Source organism: Equus przewalskii, chromosome 4 (genome assembly GCF_037783145.1).
Source record: "Equus przewalskii isolate Varuska chromosome 4, EquPr2, whole genome shotgun sequence".
In the NCBI taxonomy this organism is placed as follows: Eukaryota; Metazoa; Chordata; class Mammalia; order Perissodactyla; family Equidae; genus Equus; species Equus przewalskii.
In genome coordinates, this window is record NC_091834.1 from 61,984,172 (window position 1) to 61,999,988 (window position 15,817).

The following is a 15,817-nucleotide window of genomic DNA, read 5'->3' on the forward strand; positions in this document are numbered from 1 at the left end:
GCAGGCTCTTCTCCACAACCCAGTGCCCAGGGCATTGCCTGTAGATTGTCAGCATAGGTCCCTGGCTCAAAAAACTTCTCATTTTGAGGCAAACAGCACTGCAGGGTGGTTAGACGCATGGCCTCTGGAGCCTGCGGGCCTGGGTGTGATGCCCAACTTTCCACTTATTAGCTACATGACTTTGAGCAAATTATTAACCTTTCAGTTTCCCCATTTGCAAAAACTGGGAAATAGTAGCATCTCTTTCATAGAACTGCTGTGAGGATGTAATGAATTAACACATGTGAAGTATTTAGAATAAAGCCTGACTTCTCATAAGCACTCTATGTGTTTGCTCTTTTTATTATAAACAGTTTCTGGAAATCAGGTACCACATTTTATACCTCTGCTACTCTTAGGGCACTCAGCCTGTACCAAATGCATTGTCACAGTTTTAGGAAATTGTTAGCTAACTGGTTCCCAGCTTCTGAATAAACTGATACCTGATGGCTGTGGTAGTTCCAAGCGAGGTAGGAGAATCTCGCAGCATTGCATGGAGTCAAGCGCGCCAGTGCACCAGTCAGGCAGCCTGAGTTCAAAGGCTAGTTCTACCAGTTTTCTTTGAGATACACTGGGCAAGTTACAACTCCCTGAACTGAAGATTTCTCGTTTGTGTAATGGACATAGTTTTGCTGTGAAGATGAAATGTGATAAAGCATTTGGCACAATGCCTGGCACATGGTAGGATCTCAATAAATGTTAGCTATTATTATTCCCTTGTCGTGTCTTGATAAGGTCATAGGATCCATGTCTGTGGGGATGGAATTAAGACTGAAGATTGGTTTGCAGAAATTCTGGCTTCCAAGGTTGGGTAGGCAAGGTGTACACATGGGACTTGGTTCCTGGGCCTCTGTCTTGACTAACATCCTCCTTCTTGACTACCCTTCCCAGGAAACCTCTCCCAGGAGGTAGCCCTGCTGAGTGCAGAGTGTTCTTGCATGTGAGGCAGCCAAGGGTGGCCATAGCGTTCTTTGACGCCCAAGCTGGACAGCACCACAGCAGCCACACATCTCAACCCACTTCATCGGTGGGGAAATTGAATGCAACAAAGGAAAGCAATGTTTGACTAAATCACACAATTAATTAGTAGCAGAATTAAGACCAAGACCAGGTTTTCTAGGTCTCTATCCCTGGATCTTTACTAAACCATGGCGTTTCTGAATTGATGCCAGAAGGCCTTTGAAGCACTTATCAAAATAACTATACTACATGATATATAAATCATATAAATCGTGTGTGGGGGGGGGAGAAAGAGGGAATGGATCTGAATGAATGAATTTCATTAATTAACATACATATGTAGTAATTTATCTCAGCTGCTCAGAGTATTTTTATGTTTTCTTGTCGTTTAATCCTCTCCCCTATTCTGGCTGAGTGAACGCTGTGTTCTGGAATCCTAGAGGCCGGAGAGACTAGCTGTGAGATCCTGGGCTTGTAAGTTCCTATGACTCAGTTTCCTCAACCTGTACAAGGAGAAGGAAAGCGGCACTTACCTCATAGTGTAGCTGAAGAGATTTATTAAAATAAGACATTAAAAAACACTTACAGTAGAATCCAGTACATATGAAGCATTTAATATATGTCAGTTGTTATGGATGGATAAAATTGCCACATAACTGAATTTCAAATGATGATGTTTATTACTTCTTATTCTCTTCCAGAAAGAGATTGCTTCTGGCTGGAACGTCTGCTCCTCTTCCCTATGAGCACATAGAAGGGAGGCAAATGTAATGGGGGTCAAGTTCTAGAGGTCAAAAGGCAGTAGATGTTTCTTCTCACACTCTCACTCAAGGCACTGGGAGCCAAACACTCCCTAAGTACAAGAGGAGAATATGTTGGGGGCCTTGCCAATAGTGAGGGCTTTATTGGTCACTAGGACCCAGTCAGACTTGTACAGGATCTGACCAGGCTTCTCTGAGTCTCTCTGCTGCCCAACGCCCCCCCAGCCCCCGCCTTAGTCTTTCCTAGACCTTCCCATGAGCAGCCCTTGTGTCCTCCACATTGAACTTCCCAAAGCTCTCCCAACTCATCAAGCCCTTATCCCTGCTGTGTCTTTGCACCTACCTTCCCCTCTGCCTGGAACATTCTTATCATTCCCCCCTCCTCCCACCAAACACCTCTATTCACCTTTTCTTGGTAATGTACAATCCCCAATGCCAGCTTCTCTTTGAATCCCAAATGCTCTGGGCTCCTCCAGCATTGTGTTTTGACTTGCCATGTTCCCACAAGATGTGTGCTGTGTCTCTCTTCCCTGCCAGCAGTGGGCTCCTTCTGGGCAGGGACCTATCTTACTCGTTTCCATATCCCCAGCTCCTGACACATGGCCTGGCACTTGAGTGCCCATGCAGACTGGTTAGATCAATGAATTACCAAACCTGCCCGCATCTGACCGCCATTCATGGCTCCAGAGCTCTTTCCCTTCTGTGCTTAGAGTCTGGAGCTCAATCAGGCTTCCAAATGTAAATTCTGTCTTTTAATTATGAACTGTAAAAAAATATATGTGTGAATGTGGGTATATTTTTAACCTTGGATGCCTGTCTTCTTTCTACCTTTGCCTGTTTTGGAAATCCTCGCCTTTCCTGTGATCACGCCTCCCTCTCAATAAATGGACATGAAAGTGAAGACGTGAATATTTTTATCTGACATTATTTTGGAGCATTGCTTTCCTGTTTGCTGCTGTTTCCTTTTCATGGACCATTAGCAGCTTCCAAAGGCAATATCCTTTCACTGTCACACTATGCCATGGGGGGCCATTTCAACAACTTCAGACTAGGGCATTAAGTGCAATTCTGGATGAGAGTCAGCACATAACCAAATAAAAATAATAAAGGGAAAGCTTGTAGGAGCCATTTGGAACGCTGTCCCGCGCTGAATTCATTTGCAGCCTCGCAGAAACCCACCCATCACCAGTGATCAGCCCCGAGCCCGACCGTACCTTATTTAATTGTAAAGTATTTCATATCCTCAGAAACAGCTCTGCTCATTTGCTTTTCCTTTTTTGGAGATTGTCTTGGTGGAATGCTGAGATTCTAATCAGTGGGAGAAGAAGAAAGTGCAGGTTTTGATTTCAGCAAGCAAAAAAAAAAAAAAAGGTGCGCTTCTTGTAGCTTCTCATCTCTCCGTAAAATGAGCATTTGGAAGGCCTCTTTGGAAATCCTTCTGAAATAGTTGCTTAGCACAGGGGAGAAGGAGGCAGAAAAGTGAGGTGAATTAACCTCAAGTGCCTAATCCAGCATGAGCCACTGCCGCCCCTGGTCTTTACGTGGAGGGCAGTTTCAAAAATGACCTGGGGAAAATCAAACATGAGAATTCGTCTCCAGGCCAGTGTCTCCGATGCTCAACCCATTTGAGAGTCCCCTGAGCCTGAATTCCAGGAAAGTCTCAGGTCTAGCTGTGTCAGGGAAGGTTAGCTTACATCATTGTATCCCTGGCTTTCCTGATGTCACAGGTGCCCAGGAGAAGGGGGTTGTTAAAGATGCTGATTCCAGGAGACCTTTCACCTAGAAATTTTGACTTAGTCTGGGGAGGATAATAAAAATCTATATTTTAAGAAGTGGTTCTGAATGAACCTTATGATCAGGCAAGTCAGAAAACACTGCCCTATTTTATTTATCCATTCTCTAAATAAACTCCTATTGATAAGAAATTTTCTACAAGGTGGTGTCTTAGAGACTGTGGGGACAGAGAAGAAATAAATACAGATCCTGCCATCTAGAGTCTACAGTCTAGGAGAAGCTCGTGGCACCTCCAGAAAGCTGCCAGTTCATCCTTTTGTCTTGTGCTTTTCTACAACTCAGTGCTGCAGACAAATAAGCACTAGTGGTATATTCAATAATCAGCCGGTCAAGAAATGCTTGTGGAGTGTTTGTGCAAGACACCGTTCCTGTGACCCAAAATGGTCGCATCTCAGAGCTGATCCTCCAGTCCAGCCTATCTAAGGACAGGCTACCTTAGAAGACCAGGGCTGACTCAGGAGTCTGTATAAGACGACAACACAATCGTAAAAATCATAGCTACCATATATCACATGTGCCGAGCACCATGCTAGACAATTTTCCTCTAGGCTCCTTTAAGTGAAGGACCATTTTGTTTGTTTTATTCACAGTAATATTCCCAGCTCCCAGCACAGGGCTTGGCACATACTAACTACATGATAAATATTATGAATGTTATTAGCTTATCTAATCTTCAAGACAGCTCTCTGAGCTAAATGCTAAATACCCCAGATATTCTAAAACTTTGGGAGGGAGCCCAGAGAATCTGTTTTTATCAAGCTCTTTGAGAGATTCTTAAAATAGGTCAGATTTGGGAAGTAGGAAATCTGGACCAACTCCCTAATGGATATTTAAATCCGCGAGGGCTGTGTTCTCATTCAGAGTTCCTTCAGCTTCTACTTGAACACTCCAAAGACAAGAAGCTCACCACTTCTCATGGTTGCCCACACCATAACCCATACCAAAGGGCGATCACCTTAATTATTGAAATATTCTTCCTTATGATTAACTGAATCTTATCTTTTCTTCAGTTCTACCCGCTGTCCTTATTTCCTCTCCGGGGAAAGGACCATGCCCACAACATTAAGCCATCCATCATCGTGTATAATGAAGATTTAGGATCATACTACGATCTAGAGGCAAGGGGAATGCTGAATCCATGGCCCAATCCCAGAGCAGACGGCTAGATTCCTGGACTCACTAGAAATAACACTGTGCCCTGAGTTTAGGTAGAAATTGGACCCAAGACCCATAAATTCAGGTTTGAAACTTGACTCTTTAACATACTGGTTATATGACCTTGTGTAAATTACTTAGGCTCTCTGAACTGTTTTCCCCTTGTGAAGGGGGGTTAATAAAATATTATACCATTGTGAGTATAAAATGTAACAGCTAGCCATGACGAAAACAAAAACCACATCTGACAATAAAATAATACAAACATAAAAACTATAGCTGACATTTTGCAGGTGCTTGTATGTCCCGAGCACTGTACCAGACAATTCTCTTCTGAGCTCCTTGGACTGTTTCGTCTGTCTTGTTCATGGTTGTATCCCCAGCACAGAGGACAGTGTCAGACACATTGTGACTCCTCGATAAATATTTGTTGAATAAATAAGTGAACCCATTATTAGCTTACCTAATCTGCGAAACAGCTCTCTGACTAAACGCTACTGGTAACCCTATTTGATACATAAGAAAACTGAGAATGAACAAGGTAAGTTACTTGCTCAACCAGTAGATGATGGAATCAGGGAGTTAAACCAAAACACATTCCTGCGTCACCTACCAACTAGTTATTACATGTCTTCGCCATTTATTGATTGTTAATAAATCTAACTTTAGATTTATATCCTTATGCATCATGACATCTGTTGCTGGAGAGAGAGCACATTAGTTTGGTTGTGACATGTGATCCCAACCCCTTCATTCTCCATCCTGTGGACAGACATGCATGGTCAGAAGCTGGGAGCACAAGAACATGGCAGTGTTCTTTCTATCCAGCTTCTGGGGGCCTTGCTGCCTGCTTTGTGAGAGACCATGTTTTACCCAGAGCCTTTGGCTGTCTTTTCCTCCCATTGAATAGTCACTGGGAAAAGCAAGAACACTAAAACTGCTGGACTGAAAATGAAATATGCAATGGCTTCGGGCTACGTTCTCCCTTTGCTGGGAAGCACTGCCATGATAATTGTTTCTACAAAAAGAAACTACAACTCTGGCAAAAAAAAATCAAACCCTCTGTTTGCTTGAACCTATCATAAACCATTGCTGGTAATTATAGAAGCTGATTGTGTGACAGTTTAGTTTAACTTAATTGGCAATTTTTTTTTAAGCTGCAACACAATAAAAATAGTAAAGAACAAGTCAGGTTCTAGAGACGGAACATTTAGCTTTGGTGAAATGTCAGTGATCTGCACACACTGCCAAAGGTGTGGGAACGTAACTCTCTGCTGTCAGCTCTGTTATTTAAACCTTTGTTCCTTGGGTTTTAAATTCTGTTTCCTGAGTGCACAGAGTCTGATGTGGGTTTTTATCCTATTGTGGCTAAACAGGTCTTTAAACGGTTGTGGGAAGAAACGTGCCCCACAAACCAATTTAGAAAGATGAGACTCCTGTGTCTGGAAGAGATGGCTTGTGCAAGACGAACTAGCTGAGTCCCATTACAATTTAAGTATAATTGCCTCTTTTGGGGGTTCATTTTACTTGATTAAAAAAATTGATTAGATCTTTACCTCTTTTTCCATCACCAGGGACAGTGTTTTCCTTGTTTCCCCTCCCTTGGTCTTCTCCTCCATTGTCATCTTCATCACCTCATCTCATCGTCGTTATCATCACCATCATCATCAGACCATCTTAATACTAATCGTAATAATAGCTAGCCCACTAGCTCTGATCAATTCCATAAACCAAATACAAGGCCAAGGCCTTTCCATAGATTATCTCATTTAATCTTCGCAACAATGATTTTAAAAGCCATCCATTAGAAAGTGGCTGAGCTTCAACTCACACTCCCATCTGTCTGGCACCAGGGTTTGTGATTTTCGTCCACGATGTTATTCTATCACTCTTACAGTTTTGTCTACAACTGGGTCCCTGTCTCTGGGTTAGGCTTAGCCCAGCTCCAGAGTCAAGGTGGAAAATAGAGCAGAAACCTCAGGGCTACCATCCAGTGAGGCTTGAAATTGGTCTTGCTACCCATAGAGCCAATGTCTACTATGTCATGGATAACCCTTGGAGACCTGTGTCCCTTCCAGGTGGCAGCCTTCCATGTGTAATGACGCTTACCTGTGGCTCCTCCTCTGGGCGAGAACTCTGCCTCCTTTCCTGGCCCAACCTGCCAGGTCCCCACCACGCTTGGAGCTCTTCCCTGAATGCCAGCCCACTATCTGGGGCTGGAGAGATTCCTCCCTGTTCTCAGCAGTCTCCTTCCTCCAGGGCTTGGATTCCTGATCCTTGTACCGAAGGGAGCACAGTGAGGCTAGGTAATTTCCTTTTAAATGAAAATCTCAGTGATGGTGATGAATACAGTGATTTATTGAGTGCTATTTGCCAGCACTATACTAAGTGTTTTTATTTGTACTACCTGCCCTCCCAGCACCCTAGGAGGAAGATCTATTGTTTTCCTCATTTTCCAGATGAGGAAATGAGGTAGAGAATGGTTAAGTGACTTACCTAAGGTCACATAGCTAGAAAGTGGCAAAGTCGGATGCTTACCCAAAGTCAGTAAGATTAACCATAATGATGCTCTGTGAAGTCAAATAGCATTGCAAATGGTTTAAGGAACCAAACTTTTAAAATGCTTCAGATGAACACAATAGCTTCCAGGTAAATTGATTTATGAAAAATTACTTTGGCTTCCAGTTTATCATGTAACCTAGAAATTGTTGTGGTTAATGTAAAATTTAGGTTCCAGTCTCCTGACACTTCAGTGGTACTTTCTACATTTAAATTATATTTTAGAACACATTTACACTACTTGATGTACAAATGCTGTTTAGTGATTGGATTCTAATTACAATCTTACGCCATATTCTTACACATACTGATATTTTCCTATCAAAGTATCAACAACCACATCATGACTTATATTCGTATGTGAATCATTAATATTCAGTCATGTTAATGAAATTCATACATGTTATTGATACTGATGGTTCCAGTATTAGCCAGTTATCAAGGAATGGCAGGTTTTATGTGCTTAGCACTTGATATATTTTCAACAATATATAAACGAGTAAGAGGCTTTGATAAGAAACATATACACCTATGGTTATGTGTGCAAAGTCTTGTTCTGTTGTGAGATGGTGGTGAGAAGATCCTTAATAATTTCACCCTAGAGGTTAGCTGCGGGAAGTCATCCAAGGGAATCTGAGATGGGGAAGGAGCTGCAGTCAGAACTAGAACTGGCTTTCTTTGCAAATGAACTGTGAATAAGAGGCAGTCGTCAAATTAGAAAAGTGAATTCCATAGGTGGCTCAGCCTGGGTCACAAGCTCTGAGCCCCAGAAGAGATGAGAAGTCTGTTCACACACAAGGCTGGACTGAGGCTGGAAGCTCAGGTCTGTGGTGCCCACTCAGAGGCCACATGGCAGCTAATACAATCATAAAACTACCTTATGGTGGACGTGCCTTGGGAAAGATAAACAGGAAAGAAAGGAATAGATTAGAGTAAAGTGACAAATACTCCACTGGGCAGAAGCCCAGAAACCTCCACTTCATCGCAGAACTGCCTCCTTCTTTGGGGACAGCACCAGGGGCTAGGAAGGGTCATGATTCCCTGATTCGAGGGGCTGAGACTGAAGGAAGAGCTGCCTGGACCACTGTTGAGTGACAGGGGACTATGGACAGATAAGTTGAGAGCCTTCCACCCAGCTGCCACCGGGGTGTACCTTCCGAGCATGTCACTAAAGCTGTCTGTGGGCCAGTCCAAAGCTTCCTTTAATTAAGATTCCAACTCACTTTAGCTTCCAGGTGAAAAAAGGCTGAAGTGAACAGACGATTAGAGGCTGAGGGCCCCCGAAACAGGCCTGGGGAGCCCATAACAGCTGGGTGACACTGAGTCTGTGGCTCTAGATCTGATTCTATGGTTCTGTATATTCTCATTTTTGACAGGTTTTGTCATCATATGTAATGACCACTTTCACAATTAGTAAGCTAATGTACCCCCTTCGAGTTTGGGAGAATATTTAGATTTCTCATTTAGCAAACTGTAATCCACTAGGATTTTTCGCGAAGGAGATGTCACCTCTTGTAGGACAAGAAATGGAAGCAGACCTTGAGACAGGGCTTGAGACACAGAAGCAGGGGCTTCCATTGAGGTATCTGGATATGCAGGGAGGGATGGACAGAGAGATGGGCCCATACTTAGATAAAGAGATGGACAGACAGACTAGAACACCCACCCTCCCCAACGGACACATCTTGGGGCTGTGCGGGCCTATGCTGGGGACAGGTCTGTGCATGTGTGTGCAGGCCAGTGAGCTGTGCCTGGGAGCGAGGGGCAACTTGAGGAACTGGCACTTGTTCTTTCTCTGCAACTCGGGGTCCATCAGCCTCTGCATGCATGTGGCAGGTGATGGGCTGGCGGCAGTGGCTGTGGCTGGGTGGTGGACTCCTATGCTGAAGCAGAGCCTCAATTTCAGACTTGCTGGGCCTTGGGCCTTGCAGGAACTACTCTGAATCGGCCCGATGGCCTGTTAGGGATACTATGTGGCTGCAACCGTGGCAACTTTCACATGGAGTTCACATAGGGAGGACGCACGCCTGCCTGCTTCCTCTCCGTGGGGTGATTTAATCGGATTGTTCTGGAAAGAGGTAAGGCTCCAAAGTTTTTGGACTTATTGCAAGAATAGGAGGCCTATGGAAGAGGCTTTAAAAAAATATTAAGAACCATTTCAAATATACAAAAGTGCAGAGAATGAAGTAATAAATAATTATATACCCAATGCCCAGATTTAACAAACAGTGAGGTTGTGTCATATTTACTTCAGATTAAAAACAAAAAGTTGCTCATCCTAAAGTCCGTTTTGATTCCATTTTTGTTCCGTTCCCTTCTCCTTTCCTTTCTGCTCTTCTACAGATGCCATGAACCTTCTCATCCGTGTTTTTACATGTTTATTACACGTAGGTGTGTCCATAAATGATACAAAGCAGAGATGCGTTTAAAATGTATGTAACTGTTATCATATTCTATGTGTTCTTCAATTTAAACCAAAATCCAACTTTTTAAGGTTATCCATTTGATGCAAAACTAGATCTAGTTCATTTGCTTTAATTTCTCTCTCTCGCTTTCTTTCTCTCTCTATAGCATTTTATGTTATATTCATATATTTTAATTTATCCATTTTCTGTTAAAGGAAGTTCAGTTTGTTTCTAACTTCTCACATTGTCACATTTAATTTTTAAATTAAATCAGAATTTATTTTTGTATAATGTGTGGGGTAGGATTTCCACATCACAGTGTCACTTATGGACTAGAACATCTTTTATTTTATTCTTTGTCATGTCCCCTGTTTTCTGTTTCAAGACTTAGTATACCTATAGCTCTGGTTTTGACCACTCAAGTAGTCCATTAATCTATGTCTCTGTCTCTGAGCCAATACAATATTCTTTTAATTATTATGGACTTAGATTTGATGTCTGATAAGGTAAGACCCACATCTTTCCCCTGCAAAGTTAGAAAGCCATGATTTAGATAGTGAGATTGGGCTTTGAGTAACTTTATTTGAATCGAAAGCAAGGTGTGAATTTACTCTGACCCCAAAGAAGTAGGACGTATCATGTAATGTCTATAATTAGTCCTCGAAACAATCTTGTGGGCTTGAAAGTGTTATTCCCATCTTGGAGATGATGAAACTAGGAGTTGCTGGTGTTAGGTAATTTGTCTGTATTAAGACATTTAGAAAGTGGCATGTGCAGAATCTTTTCACTTCAAGTGTGGTGCTTACCAAAGATATTCTCCACCAGGTCACTCAATGTCCCTCATGAAGCCCCATGAGAAATAGCTGCTTCTTCCCTTGGACAATATGAACAATATATTTTTCTCTTTGGACTCTAGGAAACTTAGATTCAAGTTCGTGCTTAACAATTTAACTCAAAACTTCCATGTGATTTAATTAATTATATACTATTTTTTGCTCCTTTTCTTAATATCCTCTTCTAATTTGCAATTTTCGTATCTTGATTTTTAAGTATTTATTCCTACGTATCATGTTAATGCAGGCAGGTTTTATAGCTAACCTTAAATAATTTACCAATAAAAAATAAATGAATACATGCTATTTCTATTACGCAATGCTTTTCGAACTTTAATGTGCACCTGAATCACATGGGATCTTGTTTAAATGCAGGTTCTCAGTCAATAGGTCTGGGTGGGGCCTGAGCTAGGCTGCTCTAACCAGCTCTCAGGTGAAAAGCCGATGCTGCTGCTGATCCAGGACCACACTTGGAGATGCAAGGCTTTGCACCCTAGATGAGAAGACTGCACAATCGGATCTTCGTGCCTCCCCAGAGAAGAAAGAGATGCCCATAGTAGGCTGAGAATCACTGATGACAGCTCACACATTTTCTGTAGCTTTAGGTACATCTGGGAAACACAGGTGTCCTTGGGTGTGATCTGATTTCAGCCACCTCCCACAGCCAGGACACAGGCTTTTCTGATCAAGGAGGACTGTCCAGGTCCCGAAGATGTTCTTCCTTTCTGATAGAGGTCTCAACCCTGGCTGCACATTAGAATTGCCTGAGGGGCTTTTAAAATTCCCTAGACCCATGTAGTTTTGGTTTGCATTTCCCTGATAATTAGTGATGTTGATAGATTAGGGATCTTTTCATGTGCCTGTTGGCCGTCCGTATATCTTTGAAGAAATGTCTGTTCAGGCCTTTTGCTCAATTTTTTAATTGGGTTGTTAGTTTTTTTTGTTGTTGAGATGTATGAGTTCTTTATATATTTTGGATATGAACCGCTTATCAGACAGAAGGTTTGCAAATATCTTCTCCCAATTGTTAGGTTGTCTTTTCGTTTTGTTGATGGTTTCCTTTGCTGTGCAGAAGCTTTTTAGTTTGATGTAGTCCCATTTGTTTATTTTTTCTATTGTTTCCCTTGCCCGGTCAGATATGGTACTTGAAAACATATTACTAAGACTGATGTTGAAGAGCGTACTGCCTATGTTTTCTTCTAGAAGTTTCATGGTTTCAGATCCTACATTCAAGTCTTTAATACATTTTTTTTTTTTTTGAGGAAGATTAGCCCTGAGCTAACATTCGTGCCCATCTTCCTCCACCCTATGTGTGGGATGCCTGTCACAGCATGGCTTGACAAGCGGTGCGCAGGTCCGCACCCAGGATCCAAACCAGTGAACCCCGGGCCACCAAAGCAGAACATGCGAACTTAACTGCTGCACCGCCAGGCTAGCCCCACCTTTGATCCATTTTGACTTAATTTTTGTGTACGGTGTAAGATAATGGTCTGCTTTCATTCTTTTGCGTGTGGCTGTCCAGTTTTCCCAACACTATTTATTGAAGAGAGTTTCCTTTCTCCATTGTATGTTCTTGGCTCCCTTGTCGAAAATTAGCTATCCATAGATGTGTGGGTTTATTTCTACAATGAGATATCACCTCATGCCCATCAGGATGGCTGTAATTAACAAGACAGGAAATAACGAGTTGGAGAGGATGTGGAGAAAAGGGAACTCTCATATACTGCTGGTGGAAGTGCAAAGTGGTGCAGCCGCTATGGAAAACAATATGCAGATTCCTCAAAAAATTAAGAATAGAAATACTATATGATCCAGCTATTCCATTGCTGGGTATTTTTCCAAAGAACGTGAAAACATGAATGTGTAAAGATATATGCACCCTTATGTTCATTGCAGCCTTATTCACAATAGCTAAGACTTGGAAGCAACCTAGGTGCCTATTAAGGGATGAATGGGTAAAGAAGATGTGGTATATATACACAATGGAATACTATTCAGCCACAAAAAAACAATGAAATCTGGCCATTTGTGGACCATGAGGTTCTATGCTAAGTGAAATAAGTCAGAGGGAGAAAGTCAAATACTGTATGATCTCACTCATAAATAGAAAATAAAAACAACGACAAAAAAACACATAGAGACAGAGATTGGATTGGTGGTTGCCAGTGGGGAAGAGGGGAGGGAGGAGGGCAAAAGGGGTAATCGGGCACATGTGTGTGGTGATGGGTTGTAATTAGTCTTTGGGTAGTGAACATGATGTAATCTACACAGAAATCAAAATATAATGATATACACCTGAAATTTATATGTTATAAAGCAATGTTAGTACAAAATATATTACAAAAAAAATCCCTAGACCCAAGCCACATTCCAGCCCAATAAAGTCAGAATTTCTTGGGGCAGGCCTTCAAGAATATTCTAGTTTCCTAGGTGATTCCAAAGTGCAGGCAATACTGAGAATCACTGCCTTACAAGGAGGGAGAGAAGTGGTTCCTTTGACCTGTTTTATGGAGAATCTTGCCCTCCCAGTGGACTCTCCTGAGGAGCAGGAGGGGCCGGGCCAGCCCAGCATCCAGCCAGAGCTCCAGGTTATTTTTTCAAAACTATTTCTGCTACCAGCCCCTTGAAAGTCCCCCTGTTGGAATCCCTTATCAGACAGGGTTCTTTTAGAAACTCCCTATTTTAAGATTATATTTTAAAATATAACTTAGAGAGTAAACATTTTAAATAACAGATTTTTTTTTAACTTAAAAAAAGATGAATTATAGACTGAATCTATTGTGTCTTGTTCCTTAAATGCCTCAATCCACATCTCCATTTCTTTCTGTCACTACTTTTCATGTCCAAATTCATCGTGTTGTAAGGCAAGTTTCAAATTTTCTCTTTAAGCATCTTATTTCTGTGGAGTGGAAAGTAGGGAGTTTGAAATCCACATGACCTTGGAATTGAATCTTGTCTCCTAAATAATAGCTGTGTGTTAAAGGGCAAGGTTTTTCTTTATATAAAAAGCCGGGATTATATTTACTTTGCATGGTTGTTCAATGTGTTGAAAGAGTTAAACTAGTCAAATAAGTATATGTAACAGAATTTCTTCCATTTTATGGAAACTCGAATCTTAGTTTCCTTCCTTCCATCTCCATTTAGAAAGAAGTTGCAATATATCCTTTCCTATAATTGATACCCCTCCTTCTCCTATAAGAGATTTGAGGAGACTACAAGGAACAATATACAAACAAATATTTAATGGAAAGCATGTGCCTGAGTGAAATCATTCTTTTAGAGAGATAACTGTCACATGCCACCATTAAGAAGTAATGTGTTCTTCATAATCTTAATTCAAATGAGTAAGTTTTGAACAGAAGAATTGCTACTAAAATTCCTAATGAAACATAGCAATTACTTTCCTATTTTTTTCTTTCCTTAATATTTTTTCTTTTAAACTGAAGTCTGTGAATTGCAATGAAACTAAAGACAAAAATGTTTACCACCAATTTTTTTTTAATTGCAGGTCATTTTCCCATTTAGAAAAATATCACTTTAAGTACAGGTAAAGGTTTAGATTTATTGTTTTAAAAAGAAACCCATTCCTCTAAAATATTTTATAGTAGTAGAATTTCTTTTCTGCACAAAAGTAAGTAGACATACATTTCTTTTTTTTTTTTTTTTTTGAGGAAGTTTAGCCCTGAGCTAACTACTGCCCGTCCTCCTCTTTTTGCTGAGGAAGACTAGCCCTGAGCTAACATCCGTGCCCATCTTCCTCCACTTTATATGTGGGATGCCTACCACAGCATGGCGTGCCAAGCAGTGCCATGTCCGCACCCAGGATCTGAACCAGTGAACCCCGGGCCGCCGAGAAGCAGAACGTGCGAACTTAACCGCTGAGCCACCAGGCCAGCCCCATACATTTCTTCTACCCTTAGAATTTGACTTACAAGTAAATTTAGGTATGCAGTTGTGAAACCACGAGAGAAGTTATCTTGTCTCAGAGCTACAACAGGAATAATCTTGAATATTGTTGTGTGATTTTGTGACTCTCTTTGTTTCTACCCATCCTACGCAAACAATATATTTACTATTTAAGCTAAAGAAATGCTTTGTTTTGAGGGATTTTATGGCTTCCTTTGTAATAATTAGAGACGGGGCTGAAAGTCAGTGTCTTGTATACAAGGGTTGCAAATTCAAATGGACACCGAGGTGATTGAAAAAACAAGTGAAGTGACATTGCATTTGCTTTCAAACACGTTGGAATAGTTTTCACATCCACAAAGAAAGAGGCCCAAGCTTATTTTTCTTTAAATATGGGGTCCATTGTTTACCATTTTTGATAGAGACCTAGGTAGAGAGAAACATTCCTCTAGTGACAGAAAAGAAACAGTACAAGCATAATGAGAAATGGCATGGATGTGACCTTTAGGCCATGGAGACAGTAGAGAATGGTGAGGACTATGGTGAACCACAGAGTATGTCCAATTGTTGCCATGTGGGAATGAAGCCTAGAGTTGCCAGGTCTTTTGAGTTTGCAAGGGAAATTAGTAGCCTGGATTTTATGTTGAAATGTCCTAAGTTTTAAAATACATCTTTTTAAAAACAATCTATGAGACAAATAAAACTTGACTGCCAATCAAATTCAGCTAAAGGACCACAAGTTTGCAATTGCTGCTTTGGAAAAAAATACCACAAAAAAGTTAAGGGCAAGCAATTTCAGTGATATGTCTGATGTGAAGACTAGCTCCTTTCCAGAATGAATTGCTAATCATTCAAGAGAAATGTGAGATGCCGCGCATGGGTGTGTGTGTGTGTGTGTGTCTGTGTGTGTGTATCTGTGTGTGTGTCTGTGTAGATGGCAAGCTGTTGGAAATCTATTTGGTGAGTGGGACATGATACAAAGTACCTCACATTTTTGTGATGGAATGTTGAGGATCAAAGGCTTGCGTTTGGAGAAAGTGTGGAAGGAAGCAGCGTGGAAGCCACCACACCACCACACCATATGGGAAAGGGCACTATGGTTCCATCACTGAGGACTGAGTGGGGCTCCCAGAGAAAACTCCACGGCATGAGAGAGAATGATAGTCCAGGTGAAGGGTACCAAGTCTTGGTGAGACAGCGACCTATCAAAGATGAACTACTTTTGGAGGTGTTTTTTTAATATCAACAAATGTTAAACAGGGCATTTCTGTTCGGGTTAGGCCACAAAGAAGTTGATTGGAAAAAAAACCCAACGTTCCAAGGCTTTTCCTTGCCCCCCTCCCTAGCAGCTGCTGATTGCTGTTCTCACCCTCGCTGTCCGTCATGCTCCCCACTTTCTTATGCT

At 41.6% G+C, this 15,817-nt stretch overlaps 1 long non-coding RNA gene across 1 annotated transcript in view; it reads right to left on the bottom strand.

The window, feature by feature from the left end:
* Positions 1-288: 288 nt before the first annotated feature.
* Positions 289-15,817, bottom strand: part of LOC139082865 (uncharacterized) — a 65,901-nt gene continuing 50,372 nt past the window's right edge. Inside the window, exons 2-3 of the long non-coding RNA XR_011539198.1 lie at positions 2,975-3,068; positions 289-1,739 (exon numbers count right to left, since the gene is read on the bottom strand). This is a non-coding gene — a long non-coding RNA (uncharacterized lncRNA). The remainder of the gene's footprint in view (positions 1,740-2,974; positions 3,069-15,817) is intronic.